The following is an 11764-nucleotide window of genomic DNA, read 5'->3' on the forward strand; positions in this document are numbered from 1 at the left end:
ATTGCAGTTTGATTCGTATTTATTTCTTGCTATATCTCGTTCTACCGTATAACTACTGTTAGAGAGCCAATAAAAAAATTTGACAAGTATCCTCTTACCTTCCCTACTTCTTATCTCTATCCAATCAAACTGATTCTACATAGTTGTGCAGCATGGAAAAAGACCTTTCGGTCCAACTTATCCATGCCAACTAGATATCCTAACCTAATCTAGTCCCATTTGCCAATATCCCTCTAAACCCTTCTTATTCATGTACCTATCAGGATGCCTTTTAAATGTAATTGTACCAGCCTCCACCACTTCCTCTGGCAGCTCATTCCATACACACACCACCCTCTCTGTGAAAAAGCTGCCCTTTAGGTCTCTTTTATATCTTTCCCCTCTCACCCTAAACCTATGCCCTCTAGTTCTGGACTCACCCAACCCAGCAAAAAGACCTTGTGTCTTTACCCTATCCATGCCACTCATGATTTTGTATACCTCTATAAGGTCTCCCCTCAGCCTCTGACACTCCAGGGAAAACAACCCCAGCCTATTCAGCCTCTCCCTATAGCTCAAATTCTTCAAACCCTGGCAACATCGTTTTCTGAACTCTTTCAAGTCTTGATCTGTTGGACTATAACCTAGTGTTGTGTGATTTTTAATTTTCAAGTTAAAGCCATTTTGCAGGACGGAACTGATATCATTCTGGTGTATCAAATACTCTCCACATTCAGGTCCCAATCTTGGCCACCTTCCAACCATGTCTCTGTAATGTCAGGTCATATATCTTTTCATTTTTTAAGCATTGTGGATCTATCTACACAATTGGACCAGAGTGACTCCACTTTCTCAAGGGAAAACAGGGATGAGCAATAAATAATGGCTAAGCCAACAAAAACCCCATCTGATGAGTTAGTAAAATAAAAAAAACCTCCATCTGAACTAAAAATTCACTCCTTTTGTTATAAATAATGCATTCAGAAAGAGCATCACCATCTTTTAATTTGGTGCCTGTTTGTGAACAACCTCTGGCCTTATCTGTTGATACACACTGATGTTGGTATGTTCTGACCTTTCCTGTAATATTCTGGTCTTTCTTCTTCTGAGGCAGTCCCTGAATTGTCTTCCACTGGATCCTGAGGTGCCTGAACAGTTCAATGCTGGATCCACACAGTCTGCTGGGTGCTGCTTGAAGAGATTAGGTGGGACGCTCAGGTTTACACAAACCCCTTTCACTGTTTGTGCTTGTCATGTTGGAGATGCTTGAGTCACAGAAGCTTCCTCTCCAATTTCTTGGGCAAGAGATTCCTGGCATTGCTGGAGATAAAGCATTTTGTCAGAGAAGATTTGTGAGCATTCTTGAAGCATTTTCTCCAATGTCCTGGTAACCATTTGCCATGGTGGAGCTCGGAGTAGAGAGCTTGCTTCAGAGACTGTGTTAGGCATGTGAACAATGGGGCTCACCCAACACAGCTAATTGACAGAAAGCAGTACCTCCATCCTGTGGATGTTGTTTCACACTGTTTATCAAATTTGCTGCTTGCTCTCACTTTATTGCTTCCCTTCACTTTGAAACATATCTGCTCATGTGACTCCATTGCCCCCAGTATGAGGTTTAAAGCCTTCTATACAGTCCAGTTATATAATCCACTGGAACCCTGGTCCCAGTAAGGATCAGGTGTAGAATCTTCTAACCATACAGCTCCCACTTACCCCAACACTTGTGCCTGAGCTCCAACAGCTAAATCCTGCTTTCCCCAGACAAATCTTAGAGCTACACATTCATCGCTCGAAACTTATTTATCCTTTGTCTGTTTTGTTTGTGGCTCAGGTGAGATTCTCTTTTTAAATTTAGTCCCTGGCTGCTTGTACTCTTCTTAGCAGAACATCTTTCCTAGTATGACCCATGTTCCTGGTCCCTCTGTGGACCACGGCCACTTTAGGATCCTACTAGCCCTTTGCATGTACGTCTCCAGAGCAGAGAAGGGAGTCCCAAACTCTGATGCTGGGGAGGCAAGAGGGCCATTTAGACTCACTTTTTGGCTGCAGAGAACCAGGTTGTGCTGTCCTCCACTATGATTACATACCGATTTTGTCCCCTGGGTTTGCGTGGCTTCCTGTGCCATAGTCAGTTTGCCCACCCACCTGCATCCATACAGGTTGCAGGAACCTCAAGCATATTGAACAGGTGGCATAGTCTAGGACTTCCCCATCTCCTGGGTCCCTCCCTAACCCACAATCACAACCTCCTATTGCTAACTACTGACCAAATCAGAAGACCCTGATCCTAAGGAGTACGACCACCTCCTGCACAGTTTGTCCAGGTAAATGTCCCCTTCCCTGATATATCGCAGAGCCTGAGCTCATCCTCCACCTCATTAGTTCTAAGCTGAAGCTGATTGGCCTGGATCATACTGAAGTTCAGAAGATCCCACATCCTGTAGTCTCAAGATATTAACTTTCCAGCATTCGTTTGAGCTCTCATTCATTTTTAATCACTTAATTCATAAATCTAACCGCCCCCAATAAGCTTTACTTCCTTCAGTAAACTTTACTAATACTAATGATAATTCACAATTAATAATCAAATTCCTGGACTTGAAAAAGTGTAGCAAAATATTTGCCAATCATTTACTATTTCCCTGTGATGTTACCTACATCGTTAACAATTACTCACTAATGTGTACGATTGTCCAGTGAGGAAATTCCGTGTCACTGCTCCTGGGTTCTGTGGGTCTTTGTTTGGCTGATGAGCTCAATTCTTGAGCTACAACTCCAAACACACAGTCTGGGAAATGCCTCCAGGACGTGGAAGTGGTCCTTGCTCTTCAAATCACTGGCATTCCTTTCTCCAGTTCCTTTTCCATACTTCCTCTAGCTGCTGGGTTGCCTTATATTTTCTTCCAATACAGTTTGGGAGGCAGAGGAGTTTGTGGAATTGAATCCCCGCTGGTCCTCTCTCCCCCTCATGCAGTTCTTCAAATCCCATTCTTCTGGAGGATGACGAAGTTATAAAAAGGAGAAAGGAGCACCTCCCTTCCAAAACCCTAGGCTCACACTGCCATAAGCTGCACTCTCTGACCTGGACGAGGGGGAAAATGGTTGGGAAGCTCATGACTGATATCAACCAATGAACGGAAAATGTGTGTGAGGAAGACCACAACTGGACTTGTGTTGCCTTTGCAGCAGATGTAATGGCTTGTACATCCATGAATAACCACTCAAATCAGGAAATGATTCATAAAATCCCTACAGTGTGGAGTAGGCTATTCAGCCCATCAAGCCAACACTCCAAAGGGCATCTCACCCAGACCCACTTCCCCACCATATTCTTGCAACCCTGTATTTCCCATGACTAATCCACCTCGCCTGCCCATTCCTGGGCAATATGTGACAATTTCGCACAGCTAATCCACCCAACCTGCACCTCTTTAGACTGTGGGAGGAAACCAGAGCACCAAGGAAACCCATACAAACCCACACAAACACAGGGAGATTGTGCAAACTCCACACAGACAGTTGCTTGAGGGTGGAATCCAACCTGGATTCCTGGCACCATGGGGCAGCTGTACTGACCACTGAGCCACCACGTTGGAGATTGCTAACAATGCAGTAATGCAGCAAATGCATGTGTTCTTCTAGCCCCTTCAGTTGTTGGGAGTCTCTAACTTGGGGAACAATTTATAAGTTAGGAGTTGTCCATTTAAGACTGAAATTAGGAGAAATTTCTTTCCTTAAGTTGGTTGCTGGTCTGTGTGGTATTCTCTTCCCCAGAGAGCAGTAGAGACTGGATTTTTGAATACATTCAAAGCTGGTAGATTTTTCATCAAGGGAGTCAAGGATTATTGGGCCGACATTAAAATTGAGTTCAGGCTGCAATCAGATCAGCCTTGATTTTACTGAATGGGCAAGTGGTTGATTCTACTACTATTCCTTCTGTTCTTGTGAGACCGAACTCTCAAGACAGAATAGAGAAACATCAAGAACACTGCACCTAATGAGATCCTTGAACCATTATTTGGCACCTTTATACTGTATTGAATCCCCCCCCCCTCCCCCCACCTTGACATTGCTCGTTAGTAACCTAGGACCTGTGCAGCATGGCACATCAGAGGGAGGGTAAAGAGAGATTTGGAGGCAGAATTCTGGAATGGGTGTGCCTCAAGAGAAACAAGGCTCAAGTTCAGAAAGAGTCAGATTGCACTTGAAACGCTAACTCACTCTCTCTCTCTCCAGATGCTGCCAGACCTGCTGAGTTGCTCCAGCATTCTGTGTTTGTTTCAGATTTCCAGCATCCTCAATATTTTGCCTTTACTCACTCATTATCCTTTCGTTGCAAGTTCCTATTCACCTTGGCAATAAAAACCTCCTTCCCACAATTTTCATTCGAGCCATCATCCAGATTTCTGCAAAAGGTGTCTAACTTGCAATAAGCGAAGTACTGTCTTCTAAAACGTTTTACTAAAGGGTGAGGTGGAGGTACTGGTGTTGGACTGGGGTTGACAAAGTTAAAAGTCACACAACACCAGGTCAGAGTCCAACAGGTTCATTTGGAAGTACTAGCTTTCAGAGCACTGCTTCTTAATCAGGTAGCTGTGGAGCAGGATCATAAGAGACAGAATTTATAGCAAAAGATTAAAGTGCAACTGCAACATGCAACTGATACGAGACATTGAACAAACCTAGATTGCTGTTCAGTCTTTCATCTTTTAGAATGGGCTGCAGGATTCATTTCATTAATATGTAAACCCCAGAACTTCCAAATAAACCTTTGGACTGTAACCTAGTGTTGTATGATTTTTAACTTACTACAGGCACTATGGATGCAGTGCACCACTGTAATGACTGGTGTTTTGTTTTGTAAATATATTTATTAGCAAAAAAACTTTTTTTTGACTTTACAAAAACAGGAAGTTATTGAAAATATAACAAATAACAAATACCAGCATAATAAAGAAAAACACAAATTACAATACAACTACTGTCTACTAACTACTAACCTACCCTATAATACAAAACAAAACCAAACACTATGCAAAACAACACCAATAAATAAGTGACTAATAAAACAAAAAAAACCCAAAAGAACACAAAATAACAATGCTTGGTGTAAAGCTCCCAAACAAAAGAATGGGAGCGTTGTGTATATATATCCATGTTAAGCCAGAAACTGCCCAACACCCCCACCCCCCCACCCCTCTCCAGGGCCCAGGGCTCAGCAAACCAAACCATCCTGGTTAAACAAACGCCCTCGTTAAGATAACTGATAAAACTATATCCAAATAACTCAAGTAGGGCTGCCATGTCTTACAAAGATGGTCTGTCTTATGATGCATCATGTTTGTGAAAAAGTCCAAGGGAATGTGCTCCTTAATTAATTTCTGCCATCCCGGCGGATTCTCAGACACCCAACTAATCAGAATATTCTTCCGTGTACAGTAAGTAAGAAAATTAAATAGTTTCTTCCCATGTCCGTCTAAAGATGATAAATTCGGTAGACCTAAGAGGAGAGATATCGGGTCTACTTTAACTTCAGTCCTCAATCCCCTCCCTATCTCTCCCACCACAGCACTCCAATAAACACAGAGCCTGTGGCATGTCCAGAAGCAATGGGTAAGAGTACCTACACTTATTTTACGTTTGGGACACATTACAAGTGCCCCTTTTATAAATTTTGCCAGACGGTCCAGTGCCAGATGAGCCCTGTGCAGACTTTTTAACTGAGTAGCGCATGTCCTATTACAGATTGAAATCTTTTGAGTATTCTCCCATATGTTTTCCCACATTTCCGAAGCGATCTCCACTCCCAGCTCTTGCTCCCAGACCTCTCATAACCGGTTAATATCCTGCCACCCAGCAGGCGATAGAGGGCACTAACCGAGAAGGTGCTTGTGGAACAAGTGAGATGCGTAGTCTTCTTCTGGATGAAATCCCTAACCTGAAAAAACCAGAATACATCTCTGCTGGGCAACCCGTATTTGCGGCTCAATTGCTCAAAAGACATCATAACCTCCCCCTCAAACAAGTCTCCCAAACTAGAAACTCCTCTCGCTGCCCATAGTTTGAACTCTGAGTCTATCATCCCTGGTTGGAACCCTGGCATAGCAACTATGGCAGTGAGTGGCAAAGCAACCCTCACTCTGATGCACTGTCCTCCATGCTAATAAAAATAGGGTTCCAGCAGTGGTCCATAACTGTCCTCATCTTATCCATGAACAACAGGTTAATAAGAGGGCACTTTGATTTAGAGGCCATATTGAGCCCAGATCATTACCTGCCCAATCACACACAAAGGACAGCAGGGAACTCAATTGATACTTCCTGATGTCTGGGAAATCAACTCCTCCCCTCCTTGAGGCAATTGCATTTTAGTAAGTTTGATGAGGGGGCTGCCCACAATGCAAGACAAAGGAACTAAACAAACTCATAAGTTTCCGCAACCTTGACCTGGGAAATATTATAGGGGGCATACGCATGGGATAAAGCAAACGAGGAAGGACATTCATCTTAATAAGGGCTATTCTGCACAACCATGAAAGTGGAAGAGTCTCCCATCTCTGGAGATCCCACCTAATATTGTCGAGCAGGTGAACAAAGTTAGTCCAAAATAACCGATCAAACATGGGGGTAATAAAAATACCTAGGTATTGGAAACCCACCCGTGACCACTTAAAAGGGAATCTAGAGCCATATTCAACCTCTAGCATTTCCTTAAGGTCCCCCAAAGGCATAGCCTCCGACTTTGCGAAGTTGATCTTATACCCTGAAATAGCCCCAAAAGAATTAATACATTGTATCAGATCAGGTACGGAGGTCATCAGGTCCAATAAAAACAGAAGGACATCATCTGTCCACGGTGTAATCTTATGTACCCTCGGTCTGGTTATGTGGACGTTCTGACGAATGGCCTCTGCCGGCAGCTCTATCACCACTGTAAACAACAATGGTGAGAGAGGGCAGCCTTGACGACTACCCCTGCCAATCCTATAGTTCCCAGAATTCACTCCGTTGGTGATGACCACCCTCCACCCACCTAGCAAAGACTGCACCCAACCCAAACCACTCTAAGACATAAAAGAAATACGGTCAATCGATATTGTCAAATGCTTTCTCTGCATCTAAGGAAATCACTAACCCCTGAATTGATTAGATTAAATTAAATTAGAGATTAGATTATTGACAGTGTGGAAACAGGCCCTTCGGCCCAACAAGTCCACACCGACCCTCTGAAGAACAACCCACCCAGACCCATTCCCCTACATTTACCCCTTCACCTAACACTACGGGCAATTTAGCATGGCCAATTCACCTCCCCTGCACATTTTTGGACTGTGGGAGGAAACCGGAGTACCCGGAGGAAACCCACGCAGCCAAGGGGAGAATGCGCAAACTCCACACAGACAGTTGCCCAAGGTGGGAATTGAACCCGGTGAGGCAACAGTGCTAATCACTGTGTCACCCGCTGACATACTTGGACCATATTCAACAACATACTAACATTATTAGATGATCTATGGCCCCTTATAAAACCTGTCTGGCCCTCTTTGACAATATGGGGCAATACTTTCTCCAATCTCAGCTCCAAGATCTTAGACAGAATCTTGAAATCTGAATTTGAGAGAGAGATGGGCCTGTGTGAGGCACAATCCTCAGGAACCTTCCCCTTCTTAAGAATGAGGGAAATATTAGCTTCTCTCAAAGATAGTGGTAGGCATTCATGCATATAAGAGCGATTGTACATTTCCAACATCGGCCCTGACAGAATCCCTATAAACTCCTTGTAAAACTCACCCGGGAGACCATCAGGGACAGATGCTTCCTCACTCTGAAGTTGCCTAGCTATTTCCTGAATGGTCAAGGCGGCATTAAGGAGCGAGGCCTGTTCCAAGGTTACCCCTGAGAGGTCCAGGTTCTTAAAAAAAGACCTCCATTTTAGCCTTCCTTTCCTCGCAATTCAGAGTAAAAACCCCGAAAAGCCTCATTAATCCTTTTGGCATTGTATGTAAGGATCCCGGCGCTGTCTCTAATTGCAGTAACAGATTGGAGAGCACGCCTTTTCTTAACCAGGTACGCTAAATACTTCCTTGGCCTATCCACACACTCAAACAAGCTTTGTCTAGCAAAAGCAAGTTTTTTCTTTATGATTCTTTACTGAATTGAAGGCAGCCCAGAGGGCCGTGATCCGCTGTAGCTCAGTCACCGAAGGACATGCAAAACGTGCCACCTCGGCGGCTTTCAACCGCATCTCAAATAGATGCTGCTGTTCCTCCTTCTGTCGTTTCCGGCTAGCCGAATAGGAAATAGCTAATCCCCTAGCAAAGGCCTTAGTGGTCTCCCATACCATAGATAGACTACTAGCCGTGCCTGAGTTGATAGTCCAGAACTCCTGAAACTCCTTCAAAAAGTATTCCACAAATTTGGAATTCTTAAGGAAAAAAGGATCCAGACACCAGTGTCACAAACCTAGCCCCTCACTCTTGGCCTTAACCTCCAAATATACCACCGCGTGATCAGAGACAGCTATATTCCCAATTTTACACCCCATAATTGAACCCAGAAGGATCAAGGGAGCCAGAAAGAGATCAATCCTCATGTGACATTTATGCGGGTTTGAAAAAAAGGTGAAGTCTCTGGCAGTAGGGTGAAGACATCTCCAAATATCCACCAGCCCCAACTCCTCGCATAAGTCAGCCACCTGCTTAGTCTGCAAAGAGATAGTTGGGGTCCCACAAGGCATCCTGTTCACTGTCGGATTCAAAACGCAATTGAAATCCTCCCCTATAACAATGTGCTATATCCCAAAGGCACTCAACTTAGAAAAGATAATAAACAAAAATTTGAGGGGATGCACTGGAGGACACTGGACATTTAAAATACCATATTCCTCACCATGTATCACAAATAGTCCTTGCTCATCTTTCACCTGCTCGAATAATGTGAACAGAAGATTTTTCTGAATAAGTACCGCCACTCCCCTACTTTTATTAGTAAAGGATGAAAAGAATACACTGTCATAACTCCCCTGTCGTAGCTTCAGATGTTCCCCATCATCAAGGTGGGTTTCCTGCAACAGAGCAATATCAACCCTTTCCCTCTTAAGGCTAGAAGGCATTCTTTCTTCCTTTTAACAGGTGAATTACTTCCCTTGATGTTCCAGGTGCACCATTTAACAAGACTTAGCCATATCCACTTCCAGAGACCCTTGAAGTTCCGGGAGGGAGAACCCTGCTTAAAATGCACCAAGCACAAGTAAATAAAGACTCAGAGTCGCAGAATTGCATATACAAAAACTACTCTATCGTAACTACAACCAACTATTACTACCAAAAAACTACAAAGAAAACCAACTATAAAACCATGAACAGGAGACTCTTCCCCTGGCCCATAGGGGGCACTCACCCTACCCATCCCCCTTCTTCACAGCTCCTTGAGGCTTGGACTGTGCCCCAGTCTTAGGCAAAAAAAAAGTAAATAAACAAGGAGATGATCCTTAAGTCAACTAAAAAAAAGTCAGAATAAACATTCCACCATTCCCAGCTCCATGTCACCCCTAGTTGTGACTAAAAGAGAGAACAAAAAAAGGGGAGACAAAGGACACCCACAAAATTTCCCACAATAAAATCCAGTTATAAAAATATAATAGGAACAACATACTGCAAGATGGATTTTTAAAAATCAATTAGGGAAAGAGAAAGGAGAAAAAAAAGGGGGGGACATACAGGGAAAACACAGGTAAAGAAGGAAAAGAGGACAAACATTAACCATATTCTCCAGACCAGTCAGTCTACTTTAAAGTGTCTACAATGTTCTTAGTTTATACATTTGACTCGGCGAATAAAGCGGAGTCCTTGTGGCTGGAACAGAGCACTGTGGGGTACCTCCTGGAGTACTGGATACACAGATTCCTCAGCCCCTTTTTAACTTCATCAAAAGGACTTTCTCTTTTGAATTACTGCTGCTGAGAAGTCCTTGAAAAACATGATTTTTGACCACTTGTGCAGCAGTGCCTGTGGGTCTTTTCCCCAGTGATCTGGAGGCTTCTATCACCTTTTGCTTGCCCCTGTTGTGTGGAAGTGCACTAGGACCAGGCGGGGGTGTGGTACCGGCTCTGACCTGTGCACTGCAACCCGATAGGCCCTTTCAATATGCAGCCGACCAGACTCAATTTGAAGGCCCTGGAACTGCAGCAGCTCGTTTTCAAAGAAGTTGACTGGTTACCTACCTTCTTCATCCTCCGGAAGCCAGACAACCTGCAGATTTGTCCTCCAAACTCGATTTTTGAGGTCATCAACTTGGTCTCGTAAGGCCCTCACCTGGATCTGACTGGATGAGGACTCTATCACTGATTCAGAGGCCGTGGCTCAACCCTCCAACTCCTCTGTGGACTCCCCCACGCCCTGGAGTTCCCATTCATGCTTCTGCAGCATGGATGTGATGGGTTGGACCTGGACATGGATCTCAATTGCAGCCTCAACCTTCAAGTCTCTCCATAATCGCTGCCAATTCCTGAGAGTCTGTCAGGTCCCCGGGGGGGGGGGGGGGGGGGAGTTGCTGCAGTCTGTGGTGTGCCCGGTGCTGCAGGGGAGTCTCCTCCCTGCTGCTGTTTGCTTGCTCTTTTTCCTTTTGGCATCCTTCCTACCCAAATGACCAACAAATGTGTTCTTTAAGTTTTTAGACTAATAATTCCTCCACATAAGTTGGCCAGGGATGGCAAAAAGCACCAATATGCCTTGGCTGTTAGGCAGAGCTGTCCACGGCAGTTCCACAGAGTCGTCACCATCTTGCCGAGTCCCCATGACTGGTATTTTAAGATATTTAAAAAACTACCCAGGAATAGTTATCCATTGGTACCATGCAGTATTGGAAAGAAATAAAAATTGGTTAACTACTTAGAAAATCAATGACTGGTAATAGAGAATACTCCACTTCCCATTTCTAAGCCACCTAGTCCAGTTTGAACAGAAAGTGGTAGCTTAAATCCAATTTATGTACAAACCTATCAATAATAATGGCACATTCTACCTGTTGTCAGGAACAGTGAGACTGGTGGGTTCCAGGACACTACACACTAGTTTGCCTCAATTGTATTGCCTTTATCTGTCAAGTCAAAGATTATGAGCTCAAAGATTATGATTCCTGTCTCTGAGGACACAGCTATTGCTTATATTTGAAAACAGTACTGCGCAAAAATTGAACTGTTGGAGGTTCCAACAACAGATGAGTTGATGAAACGAGACCTGGACCGTCAGCCTGCACTGGTGCTTCCAGACAGATAAAATAGATAAAATCTCAATGTGTTGAGCAAGGCGGACATTTGGATTCCTACGTCAATGTCTGTCACACAATTAAAATATTTAACTGCTCATTTATCTCACAGGTCATTAATCTGACCCAGTGGTGTTTAAACCAGTTGCTGAACTTATCTATGTAAGCACAGGTCAAAAATAACTCATCATACAGTGAGCATGTGACAAGATACAACAATGTAACTATTTTTATTTAATGGAGCTAGGGAAATGAAGCAAGTTTCTTTTTAAATCATGTGGAAAATATTCAACTGGAAAAGAACGGAGGAAGATGCAACGCTGAGATGCAGTGAGAAATACTAGGATGGTCTCAAATACAAGAGGCAACTGCAGTTAAATAACATTGTGAATGATGCAGTTATAATAATATATTGATTAAAAATACTGAGTATTGACAACAAGGAAGATGGTAGCTGAATATTTCAACCTATTTAATTTTTTCTTTGTTCATAATGAGACATTTAAAAAATGACCAT

This window comes from Chiloscyllium punctatum, chromosome 38, assembly GCF_047496795.1.
Source record: "Chiloscyllium punctatum isolate Juve2018m chromosome 38, sChiPun1.3, whole genome shotgun sequence".
NCBI classification, from domain to species: Eukaryota; Metazoa; Chordata; class Chondrichthyes; order Orectolobiformes; family Hemiscylliidae; genus Chiloscyllium; species Chiloscyllium punctatum.